At 44.4% G+C, this 13,506-nt stretch overlaps 1 pseudogene; it reads right to left on the bottom strand.

Annotated features, from left to right (window-relative positions):
• Positions 1-8,756: 8,756 nt before the first annotated feature.
• On the bottom strand, positions 8,757-8,904 carry LOC133762699 (U2 spliceosomal RNA; annotated as a pseudogene).
• Between the last annotated feature and the right edge of the window lie 4,602 nt (positions 8,905-13,506).

Consider the following 13,506-nt stretch of genomic DNA (forward strand, 5'->3'; position numbering starts at 1 on the left):
TACTGTTACATTTTCAGTGGACATTTGTCATGTGAGGTGAAGTGTATACTATCCACCTATCCATCCAGTTATTCATTCTTTCACTTATTCAGGAAGACTTGTCTAAAGCCCAGGATCCTCTGATAGGGCCTGGTGCTGGAGAACTGAATGCTTTATCTCCCTCACCTTGGCCACTGGCCTTGAGCATGGAGAGACAGTAGGTAAACATCGGGTACTGGAGTCCACCAGGTCCGTGTTGACACTGTGCTGCTGCAGATCTCCCGGCATCGCTCACCTTCCCTGAGCCTCAACGTCCTCATCTGTAGGAGGAACAGAATGATCGTTTGTATCTGATAGGAAGTGGCGAAGCTTCAGTACTTGTGAAGAGCATGACCAAGAAGCTGGCTGTTATGATATGCCAAGATCTTTCATACGGCAGGCAGTTTTATGTAGTGACTAATAAGTACAAGTGCAGGTAAATGTGTGAAACATACAGGAAACTGCTCTAATACAATATAAGAGGTGGTATTAAAGTTAGGGAAAAAAATGCCCTTGGTTGGGGGGAAGAGAGGAGTGAAACGTGAAGCCAGAAGCACACAAGGAGTGTTCTTGAGATGTGCGCTTCAGGGGAGCAGAAATTTGTCAGGTGTGTGTCGGACCCTCACCAGCAAGGGTCCAATGTAGTCACGACACGGTCACTGTTCATCGGCTCTCAAGGAACTTTCACCCTTTCTCGGTTCTCAAGGAACTTTTACTTGTGGGGAGAGGAGAAAAGAAGAGGGGCAGTGGCGGCCACGCCGGCCTGCCCAGATCCCAATGTCCCTTTATGCCGATATCGTCCAATCAGATGAAAGGGCGCGTATAGCCTCAGGTCAAAAGTTCATCTGTTTCACCTGGTTCTTCCTAGTTGTTTACGCAGAGTCCATTCTGTTTCACCTGGTTGTTTTCGTGGGCCTTGTGGTCGACCGATTGCTGCAAACCATGTAGAGGAGGTTCCCACAGGTGGCCAGCCTGCGGTTCCCCACAGGTGTGAACTATGATAAAGGCCCTCCAGTGCACAGAAAGAGCAGAAGGAAGGTGCAGAGGCCTGGGGAACGTGTCGCGTGCATGCAGAATGAAAGGGCTGAGCGGACAGGGCTGGGAGGTGGGACAGGATCAGAGCTGAAGGCCACAGGTGCAATGTCAGAATTCCTGGAGTATACAAGGAAACCCACAGAATCTGCAACATAGAAATCGTTTTTTCTACTTCAGGTAAGTTTAGGTAATTTTTTTCCTACTAGCCTCCCTCCTACTTAGATAAATCAAAATTTTATCACACTTAGGCATTTATAATAATAGATTTTTATGTTTTCAGATAATTTGGCACATTTTATCTCTGGGTAATAGACACATCTGTTCATTTATTCCTTATCATGGGCCTTCTCAATCTCTAAGCAAAACCTTCGCAGGATGGTTTACTCACCTCCTATCCATTCCCTGTGGGAAACAGATGCCAAATAATCACCTCAATTTTGTGTATCTAAGTTCTCACTTTTTGTCCAAGACCTTCAGTAACCTAATGATTTAACTTGTGATCCTTCCAAGAATTAACTCAAATCTGCTTCATAAATCTAATTTAGTATTTATTTTCATCATTTGAAAGGTAGTGACAGGGTGGGAGTAGGGTGAGACTTTTCATTCTCTGGTTCACTCCTTGAATGCCTGCAATAGCTGGAACTGGGGCAGCCAAAGCCAGCAGCCAGGAACCAGGACTCCCTCATGGGTCATTATCTTCTGCCTCCCAGGCATAACAGCAAGAAGTCGGAACAGAGGTAGAATAACTATGACTCAAACCACATACTTACACTGCTGCATCACAGTGCCCACCCCCCTAATGAGAATAAAAATAGTCTGAGCCAAAGCTTTTGCTTGCTCATCCATTCATCATCTATATATCTGAATTTGTGTGTGTATATGTCTATGTATTTGTATAGAGATTTGCTCTCTAGTTAAATGGAGATGAGGACTCTCGAAAAAAGGTAATCAAGGAAGTTAAAGTTAAATTTAAAAACCTAAGAGGTGGGTGGAGTATGGCAAGGAGACAAACAGTACACTCACACCCACTGTGGACTCCTGAAATGCCAGGACTGGGCTGGTGCAGGAGCAAGGGGTCAGGAGCACAACCCAGGTCTCCCACTGGAGTGGTGAGGCCCCAGCTACTGGAACTATCACTGCTGCCTCCCCTGGTCTGTGTTGCCAGAAGCTGGATTTGAGAGCCAGATCTAAATGTCAAACGCAGCCTCTCTACTGTGGGATGTGGGTGTCTGAACTACTCTAGAGCCACCCTCGGAAAGTTAGTTTACTCCGAGTTTACATCAATGAGACATACAAGAAAAAAGCAAAGCGCTGAGGTCAGAAGATACAGGTTATACATACTCTATGTGACATTCTATTTATTTGTCCTTCAATATATTCATGGAATGCTTACTGTATGAGACACTTCATTGTATTACAGCTATATTCTCAGTATGTGTACATCAGAGCAAGTTGGTTAGCTTAGAGCTTCAGCTTTTCAATCTGTAAAGTAGGGACAATAATGCCTTCACAACAGGGCATGGGACAGAGTATGCCAGTATGATGTATTCTCTATTTACTAAGCCTGTCTGGCTTTCTGATGTGGAAAACTCCCTATAAAGATGTTCCGGGCCAAAGGACAAAATAGTAGTAGTTGTGAATGTCCTTTGGGGACACAAGGGAGCAGGAAGGAGGGGTGAGAGGACAAGAAGCAGTGCTGTGATCCCAGTGAGCTGCGAGCTCTCTTCCTTGCTGCATTCAAATCCTGGGCCTCTGTGGTTTGTAACTGAGTGGCTGCATGTTAGTTACTGGCCTCCCCAGTCTCAGGGACTTCATCTCTCAAATCAGGTAATGCTCTCAGGTCCTCTAAAGAAACAGAACCAATACATACAGACACACAGAACAAGGTTTATCCAAAGAGACATTGCCCCGTCAGCTGTCTGCAAGCTGCAGGCCCAGCACAGTTGTGTGGCTCCAGTCCAAGTCCAAAGGCCTGAGACCTGGAGAGCCATTGATATAAGGACTGGTCTGAGTTTGAAGTCTCAGAGACCCAGGGCTAAGAATATGTAAGAGCACAGGACAGGTGGCCTGGCTCAAGCAGACAGCACTCTGCCTTCGCTTCCCTTGGGTCTCTGTGGCTTGGATGATGCCCCCATTATGAGAAGACAGAACTTTGGTAATCTCCCAGGAAGACCCCAAAAGACACACCAGAAATAACTTAACCAGCTCTCTGGGCATCCTTAGCCCAGGCAAGTCAACACTTAAAAATAACCATCAAAGTCACTCCTTGTCACCTTGGCATCTATTGACACAGCTTCTTAAATGATATGGAAAAAAAAACTATAATAATTCTACCTAACATGACTCAGCTTTCACTTGTCCATCTGAAAACACTACAGTCCTGAAGTAGTGCTTACTCTTCTTCCAGTATCCTGTAATTTGCATGCTTGATGTAAAAGTAGCAATACCTCTTATGTTACATAAGAGAGGAAAGAAAGCAAAGATATTTGCTGAATATATGTATATGCAGACCAAACACATTCATAACAAATAACCCTGAAACACATGTGACAGTCATTGTCATAGCTGCTGCTTATAATCACCTTAGCCCACGACTCTTTCTGAATTCCCTTTGCTTCCACAAGGCCCCTCCCACCTGTTAGTCATAGTTCCTTACCTAACATGGTGATTTGATTTCTGAAGGATCTGGGTCACTGGTAGACCTGCCTGAATTGGGTTTTAGCTTTCCCCTGGCCTTACAGACTGGACTTGGTTACACATATGAGATACCTTGAGTAATCTCCTGGGTTCCAGGCATACTCTTCTCACCTCCAGAGTGCAGAAGTATCCAAGTTTCCCCATGGTGGTCTGCAACCCTCTGGCCTCAGAGGCATGAAGAGCCCAAAGTGTCTGGTGGCATCCCGACATCCAGTTCAGTGGAGTCATTCATTGTGTCTTTTGGTGGAAGGGTTTCTCCCTCCAGCAGAGCAGCAAGTCTTGGGAACAGGAAGCAAAGGTTTTGCTAGTGGATCACTGGGAAGTGGAAGGTGCTACTCCCATTTCTTCCTCTTGACTTCCAGACCTATGAGTCCTGGCTAGGGGAAGAACAGTGCCTGATTTGGATGCCAGTTTGGAACAGACTTTGGAGAACACAGCCCCAGCCCTGTAAGGTGCTATCATGTATCCAGACCTGGAACTTTTTCTCCAAAAGGCTCTTCCACTGTTCAGTCATGTGGCTGCTTCAGGATGGGGGACATGGCAGGACAGGGACACACCTGCCACACCTCCTGCACTGTAAGTGTTTCCTGATCAGGAGCAATGTTGTGTGGGTCATCTTGATGGTGGATAAGGCATTCCCTAAGTCCACAGACTGCAGTTTGGCTTGAAGTGCTACATGAAGGGAAGGCAAATCCATTTCCAGAAAAAATGTCTCTTCCCATAAGAATGAAATTCTATCCCTACCATGCTGGAGTGATCCAATCTAACCCAACTTTTAGCAAGCATCTGGCTGATTTCCTGGGGAATGGCTGCCAACATGGCCACTTTGTTCATGAGTTCACTAGAGAACATCATCATAGATCAGGAAGCGGCTAAGTAGCATCCACACAATGGGACATCCAACCCACCTGAAGATTCAAAGTCCTTCCTTCCCTGCTGAGGTCACCCTCTGGTGAGCACTCACAGGGGATAGAAATATATCTTCACCCTTTTTTTCTTTTTGCCAAATCAGAGATGTCTGCGCATACATCTCTTCCCCATATCCATGTCCTCAGTTTTCCAGTCACATCCCTTCTGAGTCCCTGAGTGCTGGCTCTAGTCCATGAATGGGTCTGTTACACATCTGGCCTTTTCTCCTTCCAACCAAAATGTGTATCCAAGTGCAGTGTCCAGAGGTCTGTCTACTAGGAGGATTTCCTTCACTACTATGCTAAAGGGACCACCCAAAGGGGCTGTAGTGTTACTGCTGGCTCCCACACACAAGACAGAAACATCTAGAACCCATGCCTGGGTTGTGTATGTCAACTGATCCTAAGGAGCTCCCTGTGAGGCTCTGGGTACAGGCTAGAAGAGAGGAGGCAGTGTAACAGGAATGAGAATCCTAGGCCTTGGGGCTACAGTATCATGTGGCTAACTTGTGCCCTCAGAGCCTGCTCAGCCACAGTGTCCTATATAAACCACTTCTGTCAGAAGACGCAGTGCTCAGTTTTCTAGCTTGGTTAGTAAAACACCACCCAGTTCAGCATGGGAATTTTGGGTCATGCAGTAACTAGGTTGAGCATGGCCAGGTATTCACCCTGTGCTGAGACCAAGATGAAAGCCAACAGCTGTCTCAAAAGGAGAGTTATGTGTTGATGATAACAGAACTTTTGTGCTAAATGCCTGTGAAGAGCTCCGGATAGCATCTGTGCTGCTGACACCTCAAGCTCCGTCGGCTCTGCTGGGTCAGCCTGTCCAAGGGGCAGAGCAGTGTGCACATCAGCCAGGACTCACCGCAGAGACTTCTCTTGTTCTAGGCTCTACTCAAGACCAGCAGCTTTTTAAGTCACTTGGCAAATGGGCCAGAGAAACACATTCAGATGAGAAGGATGCTGCCTCCCGAGTTCAAAGGGCCCACGAGACCTTGTCCTTGTTTTTGAAGCAACACGTTAACCTCCACCTTAGAAAGGATATCCTGACATGTCCCATACCACTACATTCCTAGAAATTTCAGAGGTAGGTATCTCCTGAATTTTACTGAGGTTTGTTTTCTACTTTCTGACACACAAATGTCTTACTAATGAGTCTAGAATTGTTGCCAAAACTTGCTCAATCCAATCAGCATAGTGTCATCAATATAATGGTCCAACGTGTTGTTATTCTTTAGTAAGGAAAGATGACCACGATTCCTGTGAATTGAACCACAGTGTAGATACCACTGAGGTAGCACAGTGAAGGTATTCTGCTGGCCTTGCAGCCTAGTGTGCCTTATGGACAGGGATGGAAGAGCAAAGTCATTTTCCAGATCAAACCACATGCAAAGTACCAGAGGATGTTTTAATTTACTCAAGCAATGAAACTGCACCTGGTCTAACAGCTGCAATTGGAGTCAGCGATTGGTTAAGCTCCTGGCCACGGACCTTCTCTAGGAGCCATCTGTCTTCTGCAGAGGCCCAGTAGAGAACAGAATGGGGCCTGGGTGGGAATCACCACCTCTGCATCTTGCAAGTCTTTGACACTACGGGTGCAGCATTATTTTTTTTTATTTACTCTTGTCATAGGCAGAGGCAGTTCAGTCTCTTACAGTTGACCTTGCTTCCCATAGTAGCCCTCAATCCACAGGCTGGGGAACCAGTAGGGGACTTCTATGCCAATGCTGCATTACAGACTGGGAAAGTAATCCCAGGAAGAGTTTGAGGACCCTCTGTGACATGAATCCATGAGACCCTATGCTGACTGGAGGGCAGTGATGTTTAAAGTCTATTGGGTTTACTGTCACTTAAGAACTGTGTCCAGTAGTCTCCAAAGCTCTGATGGTTTCCTTCTCCCCAGTGCACAGTTGCTTTGTAAGAATGATTATGTCCCTTTGGAGATGGCTGGGGAAAAGATTAAAAATACAGATTTTTGGTGCTGCAATGGGTTCTATTCCTCATGAGGATCCGGCCTCCTCTTGATTTCAGGAGTCATGGTATCTGTAAACTAACTCAGGTCTGAGAATAGGTTGAAGGATTGTGGCTGTTTATTCTTTTTTATTTGAGTTTTATTTTTGTTCACTTGACCTAGAACTTTTCTGCTTATAAAGGTAAGTATGAATTAAGCAGGTTCCCTATCTGTTTCACCTGTATGATTACCATGCTCATATAGTTAGAGCCACTGGTCTGCACTGACAAACTCCTCTGGTGGCTGCTCTGACCCTACTGGCCGCCACTCTAGGCTGTGTCTGCTGCACCAGGCTCCACTTACTCTCACTGCATTTGCTCTCCAGTTGAGTGGCTGCAATTCCTACAGTAAGGCATGATCTACAAAGAGAGATAATGGAACTCTAAGGATGTTGTGGCTCCCTTCATTAACATATTTCTCAAAGTACTGGTCAAAGATGTGGTTCCTGGATTCTCCTTGTGTGGGCAACTGGATCTTAAATGACAATTCTAATATTCCAGGCTCCCTAAGCCTTTAAAGTCCCTTCTTTTACATTGAAACAAATGAGACTGACATCTTTGATTTGTTCATTTTGGTCATTTTTCTATCTTTCATCCAACTAAATAAACACTATCACTCCCTTAGCTGCAACACTGAATGTAGAACCCCTGTAGTGAATCTGTATCAATAAATTTGATGTGATCCAAATTTGTATTCTTTTTGCCATTATCCCACACACTTGTCACCCATTCCCATACACGTTTCCTGGTCTCTGCCTGTATAAATGACAGGACCAGAGCAATGGTTTCAGAATGCAGCATAACCTCCTCATAGGTCCCAACTGGTACTTCACCTAAAGGGCCCATAAAAGGGCTTGCCGGGACTTGAATCCAGTTATCATTCTAGGAGAAAAGAGGAGTTGCAGAGATGGATCCCAAAGAGAATGAACAGTATCTTGATGGCAACTGCCTGGGGGAAGCCATTACACTTTCTCCTGGCAATTCAAAGTTAGTCCCCTCAGACGGAAGTACAGAGACCCATATTATGGAGTGGGGAGACCACAACCCCTAGTGTAGGGATGTCCCTGCCTCTGGAGAGGGGGAACCCATTCTGCTGGGGCGTGGAGACCACCTTTTCTGGGGGTCTCTTAATAGCAAAGAAAACCCATTGGAATTTAGGGACTCAATGTCCCCAGATTCATTGCTATCTTCCCAAATGCTCACCCCAACTAATAGGATCCCATTGTTTCCCAATCAGTTCCCTTTAACAATAGACACTCTGTGGAGTGTCTTCATTCATCTTATGTGGTAATTCAGGTTAACACCAAGATTATGTCCTGCATTTCATTTTCAGCAATTTGGGGTTCATGGCCACCAAAGACAAGGCTCTCCCACAGAGCTTTTAAATTATTTATGCAGTGCCTGAGCTGCGAATTTGAATCCCTCACTTATCTTTGCTTTCACAGCTTTGTCCATCGAGATTAGAAGAACTGAACAATACCAATATATTTCTTAGTTCTCCACAAATTCAGTTTTCTTATCTACTCAAATAGACCTCTTGCTTCACAGAAGTGACTGCTTAGGAGTATCCCATGCAGACATTTCACGTGTGTTTATAAGCAGTTCACATCATGAGCTAGCAGTACTCACTTTCCTACTGGATCGTCACCAGCATCCGCTGACATCCAGTCATGAGGGCGCTCCTTCTAGAAATGCTAGGACCAACTCAGAAAGCTTACAATTCTGTTTCTCTAGAACCATTCTCAGTAACAGAATCTGTATTCGAGTTCTCCAGAAAAACATACGTAATGTGATACAGATAGATATGTACAAAGATATTTATTGCCAGGGATTGGCTCTCATGATGATGGAGGCCGAGAAGTGCTATGATCTGGTGTCTGAGAGCTGTACACCCAGGAAAGCTGGTGTTGTGCTTCCTGTCTAAACAGAGGCCTGAGCAGCAGAACAGCCAGTGCTGTAGAACTCAGGGTGAGTCTAAAGGACCAAGAACTAGGAGTGCAGATACCCAAGAGCATGAGAAGTTGGGTGGTGTGGATCAAACACAGTGTAAATACCCATTCCTCTGACTGACTTCACATGTGTGTCTTCAGTGGGTTGCACGGTGCCCACCCACTTTGGTGAGGGCCATCTTCTTTACTCAGTCTGCTGATTCAGATGCTCTCCTTCTTGGACACACTCTTTAAACTGGTAAGAACAGATACTACACTTGATCTTAGCCCAAAGGCCAAGAAGCGATGGACACACTCATTTTAAATGAAGTTTTACCAGCTATGTGGGTCGCCATCAAGTTGGTACATGCAGCTTATGTTGCTCTCTGACCTTTTAAATCATTTTTTCTGTGTTAATGAAGTAATGACAACCAGAGTCAGAGAATTACAAGGAACTTTGAATAGTACATCTCTAATAAAAATGTTTTCCAGAAAATTCTTAATTTTGTGTAAAAAAATCAATGAAATGACCACCCAAAATTTGTATGTGCAAGCAAATTCATAGACAACATTGAAGCTCTAGGTAGGAAAATAATCAGGGTTTTTCTCTTCAGGATTTCATAGGCTTTCTTTGAGCAAGTTCATAGCACCTCCTGAACAGTAAAAAATGTTACTTCCTCTTAGTTAAAAAAAAAGTTCTTCAATTTTATCTTCTTGATCACTGCTAGTAACCTATTCATATTTTAAATACAGAAAGAAGGGCTATTTTTCTGTGTCAGCATTCTGCTCCTTCTCATGTGTGCACTGCTTAGCCGCAGAAAATGATAGAAAATCCTCCATGTGAAAGGGTGAGGGAAAGTAACAGCATCAACATTCTTTTATCTGTGGTGATGGAAAGATAATCCACATGTGAAAGCTCTTGGTAGTTCAGCTTATTTTGAGTGACAGATGCAGAATAGAACCTCCTAAGCGTTAACATTCTACAATAACACTGCATTGTCATTCTTTGTCTGGCCCTGGCTCACAGAAATCTCTCTCAGTGTTTCAGATTCCTAACGAAAATGAGGGAAATACACCTCAAAGCTATTACGTGGAAATGGATTATGTCCAGCTCCAAATCTCTAAGCAAACCCTTAATGATGTAAAAGTCTTATTTATATACTTCTTAAGGGATGTTTATAGACAGGATGCAGACAAAGAATCTTGATCTCATAGCAATTTGCATGCCTAAATCCTGTATACATTTTGCTTCTCAAAGTATTAACTTTTTCTTTCTCCACAGGTGCTAGTTTTGCTTCTTAATGTTTTGTAAACCATTTTAAGAAAGTGGAAATGAAAGTTCTATACTCATTTGAACTTGGAATTAAGGATATCTTGCAATTTTCCATAACCTCCTGATATTTAATTTTAAGAAAGCTACTAGCTTTTTTTATGACCCCAGTAATGGTGATCATTCAGAAAACCATTTCAGCTATTTCAACTCACGCTGTTCTCAGTTCCCAACTTCTGAGGGCTGAAGTCTGCTGTATGAGTTCCTGGTTGTCTGGAACTATTGATTGTGATATACATACACTCTGGACCATGCTGTCCAACATGCAGCTTCATCTCCAAAGTTACCCTCTCTCACTGTACCAACTGACACTTAACCATGTCGGTTCTCACTCTTGTCACTTTCTGCTCCTAACCAGTGTGCAGGAAGTTAACATGGAGCCAGTAGAAACAGCACAGGGCTTGAGTCACAGTTTTCTGGTCAGTATCTAGAGATCACTCATCAGTGCCAGGCACTATTCTGAGTAGCATATGATAATTCAGTTAATCTGTAAAAACAAGTTTATGAAAGCAGGCACCTACTTAGCAAGAGACAGAACCAGATTCCAGTCCAAGTTTCAGCTCCAGAGCCTTGCTTGTCACTGTGCTACAGTGCCAGAATGAACCAAGTGGTCTTCTCTTGGCCTCAGCTTCTTTTGCCAAATAGGAATATGTAGACAGTAACAAAGATGGCTTTCCACTTTCAAACTGTACACTTCTAAGGAGAAACTCAACTCAGTTGCCCAGATTGCATTTAAGGCTAGATTTACAGATATCTTTCAAATGGAAACTGAGGGAACCAAATGCAATTTTGTTTGTTAACATCAAATGCTAACAATAGTCTTCTCTTTTCTACCATAGGAGAGTGTGAAATTGATAGCTGATAGCTGCACAAATAAGCAATTATCTATACTCCATGACAATGCAATATAACCTAACCTGGTTTATCAATTAGAATTTGATTTTACTGCACAGAGAGAAAAATCAAAATCATCAATGAACTGTACAAAACAAATTCATTTCATGTAAGTCAGGGGACAGGTGTTCCAGAAACTGTGGTACCTTAATTATCCAGCTTCCTTCTACATTTCCACTACACTATCTTAAGTCTTGACTTCTATTTTTGAGATCAACCCATGGTCAAAGAAGTTTGCTTTTCGTACGAAAGCAAAGTGAAGAGGCCAGCTATCTTGCAGCAGCCTTCATTGAAGGCTCATCAAGAACTTCTACCTTATAACTTCCACTTTGTATTTTTGGCCAGAACCCATGGCTAACCTGGCACCAAAGTAGGCTAGGACATGTTATCTGCAGCTCTGAATAAAATCATGGTTCTGTTACTAATACAGAAGGGGAAAGTCCACATTGTGTGGCAGAGAGTCTCAGCAGTTACGAGACCGTCATAGAAGCCCACTGAAGAAATAACAACAGGGACAAGAGGCAGAGACGTTGGAGAGCACACAGAATGTGGGGACTGACCAGATGTGAGTGATGAGAGTCAAAGGCAGTGAAGAAATGAAGCAGCTTTCTGAGATGACAGGGAATACGAGGACAAACTGACCAACCACATGCAGATGATTCAGCCACCTGTCTTCCTCAAAATTCAGTATATTGAAAGGAATCAAAAGGAAATGTTGGCTGTTCTCTTGTGCACAGGGAGCAGCCTGTCGGGTTTCCCCCACTGGACAATAAACCTTTTTCTCTTACTCTGGTGTTTGGAGTGTTTTGTGGTGGCCTTTGTGGCCTTTCCTGTCATTGGTGCCAAAACCTGGGACTAGGCTCTCCTGTCAACTTTGCTTTCCCCTCGGGGATATGAACTGCTTGGGGATCCTAGACTTCTGTCAACCACAAAATGCCCCCTGGACACTCTGCAATCTCCATCCACATACTGGCCCTCCGACATTCCTGAGGTAAGACTGGGCAGGTGGAGGATCCTCTCATTGTGACTCTCTACGGGTTGTGGTTCTACGTGACTTCACCCCGAAGTCCTGGTACCAGGCACCACAACTGTTTACGACCTTGTGCCTCTATGGACTCTGTGTCCTGGCAACAGCAGGTGTGATTGATGACTCAATCCCGTTTCCCTTCTACAGGCTATGTCCTGGGCTCCAGTGGGTGCATGGGTAATGACCCTATCCTCTGATTCCATATCCTCCCATTGGATGGCCATGATCTTGGGAAACCTGGCATCTGCCAGTCTGACTCTACAGGTTGCCATGGGAGCTTTATCCCATTCTGTCTGATCCTCCTCTCAGTTTTTTCCTACCTCGACAACCCATCCAAATGGCTGCTTAATGGCACGTTTAATCACACTATTGCAATCTCTACTACTTCTGGGAGCATTTGGAAAAGTGGAAGGAGACTTCCTATGTCTAATTCTTCTATCTACAATCGTGTTCTCTGGCTGAAAATCTCTTAACTTCCAAAACCCTCACTAAAAAGCCAAAACTCTGACTCTCACTGTCTCGCTCACTGTACCTCTCCCTCTCACCTGGGAATTCTAAGCTCCTGTTCACCCTTACCTCAGAACCAGCCTTTGTCCATGTCTATTCCCCCTGCCTTATCTTTGATCCTCTCTAACACTCTCCTGGAGAAGCAAAGTCAAGTTTGGGCCCGGCTGTCTCCATGCCATCACCCTCTGGCCCTGGTCCTCCAACTGGTCTTTACCCTTTCCCCTTCTTACCATAGGACTAACAAAGGAGTAGCAATTCCATCCTGTTGTGCTCACAGTTTACTATAAACAAGCTACCTATCCCACCCTTCGGATGGCTCTCTGTTCTATCATAACCAAGCCAGACAGGATAAAATATTGCAAATCAAATATTTTGATGGATTTTGTCCCCGCCTCATAACTGAATGTCAAGCTGACTTCCGCAGGTCTCCTCAGTTCTTACATACTCAGTTTCCTGGTGTCATTAGCAAGTGATTCCTAGGTATTTCATTGGTTAGCTCTGGGTTATAGTCTAATTATCCCATTTGCAAGCAGGCAGTTTTCCAATCTAGACTCCTATTAGATACAGTCTGCACATGGCCTGAACTTGTGTAGACAAGTTTCAGCATGTCTCTGGTATCCCCTGGCTTCCTGCTTAAGTTCTCTTTTTTGGGTCACTTCTGTCTGGTCCTCTCCTTGTAGTATATACCTCAGAGGAGGTTTACTGAGGAGAAATTTATTCCTCCACTATGCTTCTTTGTAACTTCACTTGCCTAGTCACCAACCTAGATGGTAACAGGAACTGGCACTCACTAGCTTAAAAACTCCTTTGCTAAGGCTCTCACCACGAAGACTCATTGTTGAAATCAGGCCCAATAGGTAAGATTCAAGGTCGAAAGGCATAGAACAACTATTTTTCTTCATGTAGGAGAACAAACTGACCAGGCAGAGGCCCAGTCTAGCACACTGCCAGGAACAGGAACTGATCACTCCCTGCGTGTACTTTTCTGACAAATATATACTTGAGGTTACGGGAGGGGAAGGCAGAGTGAACGTGGGGTAATATGTGCTAATCCCACCCTCACCTTCTTCTGTTTCTGGTGGGCACATCTGGAAGCCACAGGCAGGGAGAGAGTTTTGAGACATCTTGACCCTTGAGCTTAAAGAAAAATGC

The sequence above is a fragment of the Lepus europaeus genome, chromosome 6 (assembly GCF_033115175.1).
Source record: "Lepus europaeus isolate LE1 chromosome 6, mLepTim1.pri, whole genome shotgun sequence".
NCBI classification, from domain to species: domain Eukaryota; kingdom Metazoa; phylum Chordata; class Mammalia; order Lagomorpha; family Leporidae; genus Lepus; species Lepus europaeus.